Source organism: Pristiophorus japonicus, chromosome 15, assembly GCF_044704955.1.
Source record: "Pristiophorus japonicus isolate sPriJap1 chromosome 15, sPriJap1.hap1, whole genome shotgun sequence".
In the NCBI taxonomy this organism is placed as follows: Eukaryota; Metazoa; Chordata; class Chondrichthyes; family Pristiophoridae; genus Pristiophorus; species Pristiophorus japonicus.
Window position 1 is genome coordinate 80173576 of NC_091991.1, and position 13548 is coordinate 80187123.

The following is a 13548-nucleotide window of genomic DNA, read 5'->3' on the forward strand; positions in this document are numbered from 1 at the left end:
ACCGAGTGTGGCACCAAGAAGTCCTAGTAAAACTAAAGTTAGTGGGGATCAGGGAAAAAACTCTGCAATGGATGGAATCATACCAACCACAAAGGTTGTTGGAGGCCAATCATCTTATCATTCCTGCTGGAGTTCCGCAGAGCAGGATCTTGGCCCAACTACCTTCCACTTTCATCTATGACCTTCCTTCTATCAGAAGGTCAGAAGCAGGCCTGTTCAGCCCCACATGCAACACCTCAGATAATGAAGCAGTCCATGCCCACATGCCATCATCATCATAGGCAGTCCCTTGAAGTCGAGAAAGACTTGCTTTCACTTTAAAAAAAATTAGTTCTCAGGTGGCTGTACAGTCCAATGCGAGAATTACAGTCTCTGTCACAGGTGGGGCAGACAGTGGTTGAAGGAAAGGATGGGTGGGGTGCCTAGTTTGCCGCACGCTCCTTCCACTATCTGCGCTTGCTTTCTGCATGCTCTTGGCGACGAGACGCAAGATGCTCAGCGCCCTCCCGGATTCTCTTCCTCCACTTTGGGGGTCTTGGGCCAGGGATTCCCAAGTGCCGGTGGGGATGTTACGCTTTATCAAGGAGGCTTTCCAGGTGTCCTTGAAGTGTTTCCTCTGCCCACCTGGGGCTTGCTTGCTGTGTAAGAGTTCCGAGTAGAGCACTTGTTTCGGGAGTCTCGTGTCGGGCATGCGGACGATGTGGCCCACCCAACGGAGCTGGTAGAGTGTGGTCAGTGCATCGATGCTGGGGATATTGGCCTGAGCGAGAACACTGACGTTGGTGCGTCCATCCTCCTAATGGATTTGCAGGATCTTGCGAAGGCAGTGCTGATGGTACTTCTCCAGTGCTTTGAGGGGTCTGCTGTATATAGTCCACATCTCTGAGCCATATAGGAGGGCGGGTATCACTACAGCCCTTTAGACCATGAGCTTGGTGCCAGATTTGAGGTCCTGGTCTTCGAACACTCTCTTCCTCAGGCAACCGAAGGCTGCGCTGGTGCACTGGAGGCGGTGGCAGACCGCTTCATCGATGTCTGTCCTTGTTGATAGGAGACTCCCGAGATATGGAAAATGGTCCACGTTGTCCAAGGCCGAGCTGTGGATTTTGATGACCGGGGAGGCAGTGCTGTGTGGCGGGGTCAGGTTGGTGGAGGACCTTTATCTTACGGATGTTTAGTGTAAGGCCCATGCTTTCGTACACCTCGGTGAAGGTGTTGATGATGGCTTGGAGTTCAACCTCGGAGCTTGCGCAGACTCAAGCATCGTCCACATACTGTATTTCGATGACAGAGGATGGGACAACCTTGGATCTAGCTTGGAGGCGACGTAGGTTGAACAGGTTCCCATTGGTTCTATGGTTTAGTTCCACTCCAGCAGGGAGCTTGTTGAATGAGAGATGGGGCATTGCAGCAAGGAAGATTGAGAAGAGCATTGGTGTGATGACACAGCCCTGCTTGACCCCGATCCGGTCTGGGTGGATCCGTTGGCCAGGATTGTGGCTTGCATGGCGTCATGGAGCAGGCGGAGAATGGTGACAAACTTTTGGGAGCAACCGAAACAGAGGAAGATACTCCATAGTCCCTCACGGTTGACAGTGTCAAAGGCGGTCATGTACAAGGGTTGGTGCTGTTCCTTGCACTTCTCTTGTAGTGCGCGTGGTGAAGATCATGCCTGTTGTACTCCTTAGTGGATGGAATCCGTATTGCGACTCTGGGAGGAAATCTTCAGCCACAAGGTGAAGACGGTTGAGGAGGAAGACATGCAGCAAGACCTGAACAACATCCAGGCTTGGCTGATTAATGGCAAGTAACTTTGAGTGCTTCAAGTGTCAGCTCTGGCTCAGTGGGTAGCGTTCTCGCCTCTGAGTCAGAAGGATATGGGTTCAAGTTCAACTCCAGGGACTTGAGCACAAAAAATTTTAAAAATCTCGGCCGACACTCCAGTGCGATGCTGAGGTGCCGTCTTTCGGATGAGATGTTAAACCGAAGCCCCGTCTGCTCTCTCAAGTGGACATAAAAGATCCTATGGCACTATTTCCAAGAAGAGCAGGGGAGTTATTCCCATTGTCCTGGCCAATATTTATCCCTCAATCAACATAACAAAAAAAAAGATTATCTGGTCATTATCACATTGCTGGTTGTGGGAGCTTGCTGGTGCGCAAGTTGGCTGCCGCGTTTCCTATGTTACAACAGTGACTACACTCCAAATAATATTTCACTGGCTGTAAAGCATTTTGAGACCTCCAGTGGTCATGAAAAGCGCTATATAAATCGAAGTCTTTTTTTCTTTCCTTTACAAAATTCTAGAAATCAGAGATTCAGAATTGTCATGCTTCTGTTCAACTAGCTTTTGGATCCTCAGTTCCTTTGAACTGTTGAAAACATCCACTTGCTCACATACTTTATTTATTGAGCCATCTTGAAATTGGATTTCCATTCTGTCCCCATCTGCACATACTAACAGGCGGAAACCAGGACAAACCGGTTTTTAGGCACGTTACCCACCAAAGCCAATTAGATTGATGGGTTCAAAAGTAACAAGTCTCATTAAAGCAGATTCCTGCATGCCACACTAGTGTACACAAGGGACGCCCAATGAATGAAATTGAAATTAAAACAAACTTTTCACAATTGGAAGTGTAGGGGAAAATAGGACTTTAGAAATAATTGCAGTAAAATGGGAATTGCAATTAAACAAGTTGCAAATAAATGGGTACCACTGTATGAGGATAATCAAGATGGGGTAGGATCACCAAGAGATAAAGGAGTTGGTGGAGAGTAAAGGAATGGCAGACATACTAAATCAGTATTTTGCTTGTTATAAGCGCAATGATACCAAGATGTCAATCAGACTTAAGATAGATGTGTTAACCGTGGTTCAGCTGGTAGCACTGTCACCTCAGTCAGAAGGTTATGTTCAAGTCCCACTCATCTAGGCTGACACTCCAGTGCAGTGCTGAGGAGGTGCGGCACTGTCAGAGGTGCCATATTTCGGATGAGACGTTAAACTGAAGTGGATATAAAAGATCCCATTGCACTATTTTGAAGAAGAGCACGGGAGTTCTCTTTGTTCATTAGCTGTAAAGCACTTTGGGAGCTCCTGAGGATGTGAAAGACGTTACATAAATGCAAGTCTTAAGAACATAACGTAAGAACTAGGAGCAGGAGTAGGCCATGGCTGATCTGATCATGGACTCAGCTCCATTTCCCTGCCCTCTCCCCATATCCTTTTATTCCCCTATCACTCAAAAATCTGTTTATCTCCGCCTTAAATATATTCAATGACACAGCCTCAACAGCTCTCTGGGGCAGCGAATTCCATAGATTTACAACCCTCAGAAGAAATTCCTCCGCATCTCAGTTTTAAATGGGCAACCCCTTATTCCGAGACTATGTCCCCTAGTTTTAGTTTCTCCTATGAGTGGAAATATCCTCTCTGCATTCACCTTGTCGAGCCCCCTCATTATCTTATGTTTCAATAAGATCACCCCTCATTCTTTTGAACTCCAATGTGTAAAGACCCAACCTATCTTCACAAGTCAAACCCCTCACCTCCAGAATCAAACTAGTGAACCTTCTCTGAACAGCCTTCAGTGCAAGTATATCCTTCCTTAAATACGGAGACCAAAACTGTACACAGTACTCCAGGTGTGGCCTTACCAATACCCTGTACAGTTGTCACAGGACTTCTCTGCTTTTATACTCCATCCCCCTTGCAATATTCCAACATTCCATTTGCTTTCCTGATTACTTGCTGTACCTGCATACTAACTTTTTGTGTTTCATGCACAAGATCCCCCTGTACTGCAGCACTTTGCAATTTTTCTCCATTGAAATTATAATTTGCTTTTCTATTATTTCTGCCAAAGTAGATGCCTAGTCACTTAGCCTGTTTATATCCCTTTGCAGATTTTTGTGTGTCCTCCTCACAATTTGCTTTCCAACCCATCTTTGTATCATTAGCAAACTTGACTACATTACACTCAGTCCCTTCATCCAAGTTCTTTAGACATATATTGGCAAAAGAAATGGGAGATGAGAAGATTTTTTTTGAAACATGGAGTTATGATAATCTGGAATGCATTGCCTGAAAGGGTGGTGGAAACATATTGAATAGTAGCTTTTAAAAGGGAATTGGAAAAATACTTGAAAAATAAAAATTTGTAGGGCTATGGGGAAAGAGTGGGGTGGTACAACAAATTGGATAGCTTTCAAAGTGTTGGCACAGGCACAATGGGCCAAATGGCATCCATCTGTGTTGTATGATTCTATGTGCTGACAGCTTATAACTAAAAGATCCGAGGGAAGTTGGGGAAGAAAGAGCAGAGGCACGGACTAAAATTTTTCAAGATTTGCAAAGTTAGGTCAGAGAGTTAGAGACTGACAATTGTGAACTTCCCTTCTTATAAAAGGAGACCCGGATTTAACAGGAAATATTCAGGCCTCAAGCTTACTTCAATTATTGGTAAATTATTGGCATCTATAACACTGGATGAAATTACTGAGTACTTGTGAAATAATTAGCTAGTAATGCTCCATTAGTACAGATTTCTAAAATGCAGGTTATGCTTGACCAACCTTACACAATCCTTCATAGAAATAATAGGGTACATGTCTCATTCTGTCTTTCGATTTTCCTAATCCATCATCATCATAGGCAGTCCCTCGAATCGAGGATGACTTGCTTCCACGTCAAAAAGTTCACAGGTGTTTCAATGAAGGACCTAAAATTCCAGGTCCCGAACTAAATCTTGAAGATGCCTGTGTGTGGATTTTTTTTTAAACATGTGGTGGCCGTTGCACACCAGCCACCACAAGGGCTTGACAGAGCTAAGTCTTGGTCCAGTAGCAAGGATTAACCAAGACGACTGGAGACCAGCTCTACTGCATGGATCTAGTGCACATACATATCGTAGCGTGTATTACCAAACCTATTTTCTGGAAATGGTTATCATTTTAGACCAACTTATGGAACTTTTACCCAGGTTATAAAGCTGCAACAGCAGCTCCACAGTAAACAAAACTTGCGCAAAATAGGCAACATGCAAATTGTCCACTAAATGCTCAAAATTAAAAAAAATCTTACAAGACTTCAAAATGTTGTTCACTTTTCCAAGACACTTAAAACTCAGAAACTTTATGCAGGAGATATTTTAGGTTGTGAAAATCCAGACAGCCTCTGTCTTGAAGATGCATTATCATCACATATCCAATGGGTCCATTTCTGAGGCAACTCGTCATGGATCAAAATGCTTCCTTGCACAATGCCACTCTTTTCAATGTTGCTGTTGTACTGGGATTGACGTTTTAAACTTGCAAATGTACTTACCTACACTTGGAGGATTATTCCCTCCTATTCTGCCTCCTCCTCAGTAGACTTTTCTCAGTGGCTCCCTATAATGGCAGGGATGGAAACGGAAATGTGTCATATGAGGAGGTGGAACAAATGTTGCTCCAGAGCCTCTAGGGAACTTGCAAGTACAAATGTGCCAAGTGGAGGAGGTTTATCTAAAACATAGATTGCAGAGTCAATATCTGAGCTGTTTCAAAAAAAATAAAGGCCTTTATATTTAGCAACTTAATTTTTGTGAATGATCAAACACAATCATTCTCGTCAGTTGAACGAAACAATTGCCAGGTCAAGTAATAAAGCCAAGCATTGGGCCCAGTAGCATCCATATCTTCTACACATTATGTAGAATTGGTGACTTGTGTCTATTCAATCCAGGTTCCACTCTCTGGTGTAATGAAACATTAGAGTGTAATGAAACCAAGCTTCCCTCAAGAGGTTTTTAAGTTTACAATTTGGAAAATAAAGATATATTAAAAAGAAACAATTTCAATATAGAGATTTAATGGCACCACTGGGTTAGAATTTTAATTGCAGCAAGCAATTACTGTTCCCCATAGCTTCCATTATAACTGTACTCACCATATGATTTAGGTGGAGGGAAACATAATGCAGAGATCTCACATCATAATCTCACAGGCAGAAACTCGGAACAAATATTTTTTATCAGTTAGAGGACACTAACAATATCCCAACAGTGGATAGTCAAGGGGCTATGGGGGGCGGAGGGGGGGGAGGAACTTAACACAATCACAATCACTAAGGAGGTGGTACTCAGTAAGATAATGAGATTAAAGGCAGATAAATCTCCTGGACCTGATGGCTTGCACCTTAGGGTCTTAAGAAAAGTAGTGGCAGGGATTGTGGATGCATTGGTTGTAATTTACCAAAATTCCCTGGATTCTGGGGAGGTCACAGCAGATTGGAAAACTGCAAATGTAACTCCCCTATTTAAAAAAAAGGAGGCAGACAAAATGCAGGAAACTATAGACCAGTTAGCCTAACATCTGTGGTTGGGAAAATGTTGGAGCCCATTATTAAAGAAGCAGTAGCAGGACATTTGGAAAAGCAAAATTTGGTCAGGCAGAGTCAGCATGGATTTATGAAGGGGAAGTCATGTTTGACAAATTTGCTGGAATTCTTTGAGGATGTAACGAACAGGGTGGATAAGGGGGAAACCAGTGGATGCGGTGTATTTGGACTTCCAGAAAGCATTTGACAAGTGTCACATAAAAGGTTACTGCACAAGATAAAAGTTCACGGGGTTGGGGGTAATATATTAGCATGGATAGAAGATTGGCTAACTAACAGAAAAGAGAGTCAGGATAAATGGTTCATTCTCTGGTTGGCAACCAGTAACTAGTAAGGTGCCGCAGGGATCAGTGCTGGGACCCCAACTATTTACAATCTATATTAACGAATTGGAAGAAGGGACTGAGTATAACGTAGCCAAGTTTGCTGACAATACAAAGATGGGAGGAAAAGCAATGTGTGAGGAGGACACAAAAAATCTGCAAAAGGACATAGACAGGCTAAGTGAGTGGGCAAAAATTTGACAGATGGAGTATAATGTTGGAAATTGTGAGGTCTTGCACTTTGTCAGAAAAAAATCAAAGAGCAAGTTATTATTTAAATGGAGAAAGATTGCAAAGTGCTGCAGTACAGTGGGACCTGGGGGTACTTGTGCATGAAACACAAAAGGATAGTATGCAGGTACACCAAGTGATCAGGAAGGCCAATGGAATCTTGGCCGTTATTGCAAAGGGAATGGAGTATAAAAGCAGAGAAGTCTTGCTACAGCTAATCAGAGTATTGGTGAGGCCACACATGGAATATTGTGTGCAGTTTTCGTTTCCATATTTATGAAAGTATATACTTGCTTTAGAGGCAGTTCAGAGAAGGTTCACTAGGTTGATTCCGGAGATGAGGGGGTTGACTTATGAGAAAAGGTTGAGTAGGTTGGGCCTCTACTCATTGGAATTCAGAAGAATGAGAGGTGATTTTATCGAAATGTATAAGATTATGAGGGGGCTTGACAAGGTAGATGCAGAGAGGACTTTTCCACTGATGGGGAAGACTAGAACTAGAGGGCATGATCTTAGAATAAGGGGCCGCCCATTTAAAACAGAGGAGAAATTTCTTCTCTCAGGGTTGTAAATCTATGGAATTTGCTGCCTCAGAGAGCTGTGGAAGCTGGGACATTGAATAAATTTAAGACAGAAATAGACAGTTTCTTAAACGATAAGGGGATAAGGGGTTATGGGGTGTGGGCAGGGAAGTGGAGCTGAGTCCGTGATCAGATCAGCCATGATCTTATTGAATGGTGGAGCAGGCTCGAGGGGCATATGGCCTACTCCTGTTCCTATTTCTTATGTTTTTATTATAAAGCCTAGCTGTTTGCTCTGTTCGATGATATCACTGTGGTTGGCTTGTGTTCAGTAGGTCTTCTGTTCGTCTTTTTTGTGTATTTTATTTACAGGCCAAAATAAGAACATAAGAAACAGGAGCAGGAATAGGCCATTTGGTCCCTCGAGCCTGCTGTCATTCGATAAAATCATGGCTGATCTGATCTTGGCCTCAACTTCACTTCCCTGCCCGCTCCCCATAACCCCCGACTCCCTTAGCGTTCAAAAATCTATCTATCTCCACCTTAAATATATTCAATGGTCCAGCCTCCACAGCTCTCTGGGGTAGAGAATTGCTCCTCATTTCCGTTTTAAATGGGCGACCCCTTATTCTGAAATTATGCCCTTAGTTCTAGATTCCCCCACGAGGGGAAACATCCTCTCTGCATCAACCCTGTCAAGCCCCCTCAGAATCTTATGTTTCAATAAAATCACCTCTCATTCTTCTAAACCCCAATGAGTATAGGCCCAACCTACTCAACCTTTCTTCATTAGTCAAACGCTTCATCTCAGGAATCAACCTAGTGAACCTTCTCTGAACTTCCTCCAATGCAAGTATATCCCTCCTTAAATAAGGAGATGAAAACTGTATACAGTACTCCAGGTGTGATCTCACCAATGCCCTGTACAGTTGTAGCTCCATCCCCTTTGCAATAAAGGCCAACATTCCATTTGCCTTCCAAATTACTTGCTGTACCTGCATACTAACTTTTTGTGTTTCATGTACAAGGACCCTCAGATCCCTCTGTACTGCAGCATTTTGTTATCTCTCCCCATTTAAATAATAATTTTCTATTTTATTTTTCCTACCAAAGTGGATAACCTCACATTTTCCTCCATCTGCCAAGTTTTTGCCCACTCACTTAGCCTGTCTATATCCCTTTGCAGATTCTTTGCATCCTCCTCGCAACTTGCTTTTCCACCTATCTTTGTACCAGCAGCAAACTTGGCTACATTACACTCGGTCCCTTCATCCAAGTCATTAATATAGATTGTAAATAGTTGAGCACTGATCCCTGTGGCACCTCACTAGTTACAGTTTGCCAACCTGAAAATGACCCACTTATCCAGACTCTCTGTTTTCTGTTAGTTAGTCAATCCTCTATCCATGCTAATATATTACCCCAACCCTGTGAGCCCTTATCTTGTGCAGCACGTTGTATTCCAGCACAATCTGTATCCTCATGGCTCGGCATATTCCTCACTCTACCATTACCATCAAATCAGGGGACCAACCCGGGTTCAATGAGGAGTGCAGAAGTGCATGCCAGAAGTAGCACCAGACTTACCTTAAAATGAGATCCCAACCTGGGGAAGCTACAACACAGAACTACATGCATGCTAAACAGTGGAAACAGCATGCTATACACAGAACTAAGCAATCCCACAACCAACAGATCAGCTCAAAGCTCTACAGTCCTGCCACATCCAGTCATGAATGGTTGAGGACAATTAAACAACTAACGGGAGGAGGAGGCTCCATGAACGTCCATATCCTCAATGATGGTGCAGCCCAGCACCTGACTGCAAAAGAAAAGGCTGAAGCATTGGCAACAATCTTCAGCCAGAAGTGGCAAGTGGATGATCCAATTCAGCCTCCTCCTGAGGTCCCCACCATCACACAAGCCAGTCTTCAGCCAATTTGATTCACTCCACATGATATCAAGAAACAGCCGAGTGCACTGGACACAGCAAAGGCTATGGCCCTGACAACTTTCCGGCTGTAGTGCTGAAGACATGTGCTCCAGAACTAGCTGTACCTCTTGCCAAGCTGTTCCAGTACAGCTACAACACTGACATTTACCCAACAAAGTGGAAAATTGCCCAGGTATGGCCTGTCCACAAAAAGCAGGACAAATTCAATCTGGCCAATTACTGTCCAATCACTCTGCTCTCAATCATAGAAACATAGAAAATAGGTGCAGGAGTAGGCCATTCGGCCCTTCGAGCTTGCACCGCCATTCAATGAGTTCATGGCTGAACATGCAACTTCAGTACCTCATTCCTGCTTTCTCGCCATACCCCTTGATCTCCATAGTAGTAAGGACTACATCTAACTCCTTTTTGAATATATTTAGTGAATTGGCCTCAACAACTTTCTGTGGTAGAGAATTCCACAGGTTCACCACTCTCTGGATAAAGAAGTTTCTCGTCATCTCGGTCCTAAATGGCTTATCCCTTATCCTTAGACTGTGACCCCTGGTTCTGGACTTCCCCAACATTGGTAATATTCTTCCTGCATCTAACCTGTCTAAACCCGTCAGAATTTTAAACGTTTCTATGAGATCCCCTCTCATTCTTCTGAACTCCAGTGAATACAAGCCCAGTTGATCCAGTCTTTCTTGATATGTCAGTCCCGCCATCCCGGGAATCAGTCTGGTGAACCTTCGCTGCACTCCCTCAATAGCAAGAATGTCCTTCCTCAAGTTAGGAGACCAAAACTGTACACAATATTCCAAGTGTGGCCTCACCAAGGCCCTGTACAACTGTAGCAATACCTCCCTGCCCCTGTACTCAAATCCCCTCGCTATGAAGGCCAACAAGCCATTTGTTTCTTAACTGCCTGCTGTACCTGTATGCCAACCTTCAATGACTGATGTACCATGACACCCAGGTCTCATTGCACCTCCCCGTTTCCTAATCTGTCACCGTTCAGATAATAGACTGTCTCTCTGTTTTTACCACCAAAGTGGATAACCTCACATTTATCCACATTATACTTCATCTGCCATGCATTTGCCCACTCACCTAACCTATCCAAGTCACTCTGCATCCTCCTCGCAGCTCACACTGCCTCATAGCATCCTCCTCGCAGCTCACACTGCCACCCAACTTAGTGTCATCCGCAAATTTGGAGATACTACATTTAATCCCCTCGTCTAAATCATTAATGTACAATGTAAACAGCTGGGGCCCCAGCACAGAACTTTGCGGTACCCCACTAGTCACTGCCTGCCATTCTGAAAATTACTCATTTACTCCTACTCTTTGCTTCCTGTCTGACAACCAGTTCTCAATCCATCTCAGCACACTACCCCCAATCCCATGTACTTTAACTTTGCACATTAATCTCTTGTGTGGGACCTTGTCGAAAGCCTTCTGAAAGTCCAAATATACCACATCAACTGGTTCTCCCTTGTCCACTCGACTGGAAACATCCTCAAAAAATTCCAGAAGATTTGTCAAGCATGATTTCCCTTTCACAAATCCATGCTGACTTGGATCGATCATGTCACCTCTTTCCAAATGCGCTGCTATGACATCCTTAATAATTGATTCCATCATTTTACCCACTACTGATGTCAGGCTGACCGGTCTATAATTCCCTGTTTTCTCTCTCACTCCTTTTTTAAAAAGTGGGGTTAAATTGGCTACCCTCCACTCGATAGGAACTGATCCAGAGTCTATGGAATGTTGGAAAATGACTGTCAATGCATCCGCTATTTCCAAGGCCACCTCCTTAAGTACTCTGGGATGCAGTCCATCAGGCCCTGTGATCAGCAAAGTGATTGAAGGTATCAGTCAGTGCTATTAAGCATCACTTACTCACCAACAACCTGCTCACCGATGCTCAGTTTGGGTTATTCCAGGATCATTTAGCTCCAGATCTCATTGCAACCATGGTCCAAACATGGACAAAGAGCTGAATTCTAGAGCCGAAGTCACAGAGTGACTGCCCTTGACATCAGGACAGTATTTGACAGAGTGTAGCATCAAGGAGTCCCAGTAAATCTAAAGTCAATGGGAATCATGGGGAAAACTCTCCACTGGCTGGAGTCATACTTAGCACAAAGGAAGATGGTTGTGGTTGTTGGAGGCCAATCATCTCAGCCCCAGGACCTCGCTTCAGAAGTTCCCAGGGCAGTGTCCAAGGCCCAACCATCTTCAACTGCTTCATCAATGACCTTCCTTCCATCAGGAGGTCAGAAGTGGGGATGATTGCACTGTGTTCTGTTCCATTTGCAACTCCTCAGATAATGAAGCAGTCCATGCCCACATGTTGCAAGACTTGCACAACATTCAGGCGTGGGCTGATATGTGGCAAGTAACATTCACGCCACACAAGTGCCAGGCAATGACCATCTCCAACAAGAGAAAGTCTAACCACCTCCCCTTGATATTCAATGGCATTACCATCGTTGAATCCCCCACCATCAATATCCTGGGGTCACCATTGACCAGAAACGCTACTGTACCAGCCATATAAATATTGTGGCTATAAGAGCAGGTCAGAGGCTGGGTATTCTGCAATGAGTGTCTCACCTCCTGACTCCATAAAGCCTGTCCACCATCTACAAGGCACAAATCAGGAGCACAATGAAATACTCTCCACTTACCTGGCTCAGTGCAGTTCCAACAACACTTAAGAAGCTTGATACTATCCAGAACAAAGTAGCCTGCTTGATTCTCACCCCATCCACCACCTTAAATATTCACTCCCCCCACCTCCGATGCACTGTGGCTGCAGTGTGTGCCATCTACAAGATGCACTGCAGCAACTTGCCAAGGCTTCTTCGATAGCACCTCCCAAACCCGCGACCTCTACCGCCTAGATGGACAAGGGCAGCAGGCGCATGGGAATACCGCCATCTCCAAGTTCCCCTCCATGTCACACATCATCCCAACTTGGAAATATATCACCATTCCTTCACCATCGCTGGGTCAAAATCCTGGAACTTCCTCCCTAACAGCACTGTGGGAGTACCTTCACTACACGGACTGCAGTGGTTCAAGAAGGCAGCTCATCACCACCTTCTCGAGCAATTAGGGATGGGCAATAAATGCAATGCCTACTTCCCGCGAAAGAATTTTTAAAAAACTAGTAAACTTAGATAAATATAATGGGTGCTCAAAAGCTCAGTTTACAATGGTTGGATTTATCAGAGAAAGGGAGTTAGACAGTCATAAGATATGTCATTAAATGTATGCTTTTCTCCAAAATGGAGGGATTTTACCTATTGAAACAATTTGCTGTGGGCTCATACTGTGTTTTTGTCTCAATTTAACACATGGCATGTAGAATGATCTATACTGTATATAAAATACCATTATAATGTTGCAAGCCAGCCAAATAGCATTCCAATGAAGAGAGAAAGTTATAAATGAGAGTGCTTTTAAATTGAGATACCAAGTACTACACTGAAATCCTTCCCCTGGATACTTTGGGTGCTAAAGAGCCTTCAAGGTGGCCAAGATACAGTCTTGAGCTGCAACACCATCATGCTAAAGGAGTTGAAGCTTGGGCTGGAACAGCACCGAGAGTCTGATTGACAATTAAATTGCCTGCTAGAGCTCATTAAAGAGGCTGCACAGCATTCTGATGGCTCGCACTTCAACTAACGTCCTCTCCTAACAGTGACCAGCTGAATAGGAGTAAATAAGTCGTTGCTGAGGCATGCTCAGCGTTTTCTGTTCACTTGCTGCTGGAGGTTTGAAGAGGGCTTTTGAGACACATCGGGAGACTTTCTGGGACAACTGATTAAGACTTCAACACTTGAACAACATTTATTCCGCAAATTCTTCGAGGACTTCTCCTAAAGAGAGCGAATGCTGCGCTACTCTGTTACAGGAATTAGCAGGAGACGAATTGCTTGGTCACGGGCAGCTTGCTAGGTGCCCACCCATTCCTCACATCCACCCCTTGGTCTGAAGGAGGAATAGGAGGAGGACAGCCAAGGCAGAGCAGCACCAACTGCTCGAGGTGGGCGGGACAGGAGGGCGAAATGCAAAATGGACTTTTCTCTCTCTCTTTCTCTTCGCCCTCCTCCTCACTCTCACCTCCCCCCAGCCAGC

At 44.3% G+C, this 13548-nt stretch overlaps 1 protein-coding gene across 1 annotated transcript in view; it reads right to left on the minus strand.

The window, feature by feature from the left end:
• Window positions 1-13548, minus strand: part of pdzrn4 (PDZ domain containing ring finger 4) — a 572541-nt gene that overhangs the window by 525419 nt on the left and 33574 nt on the right.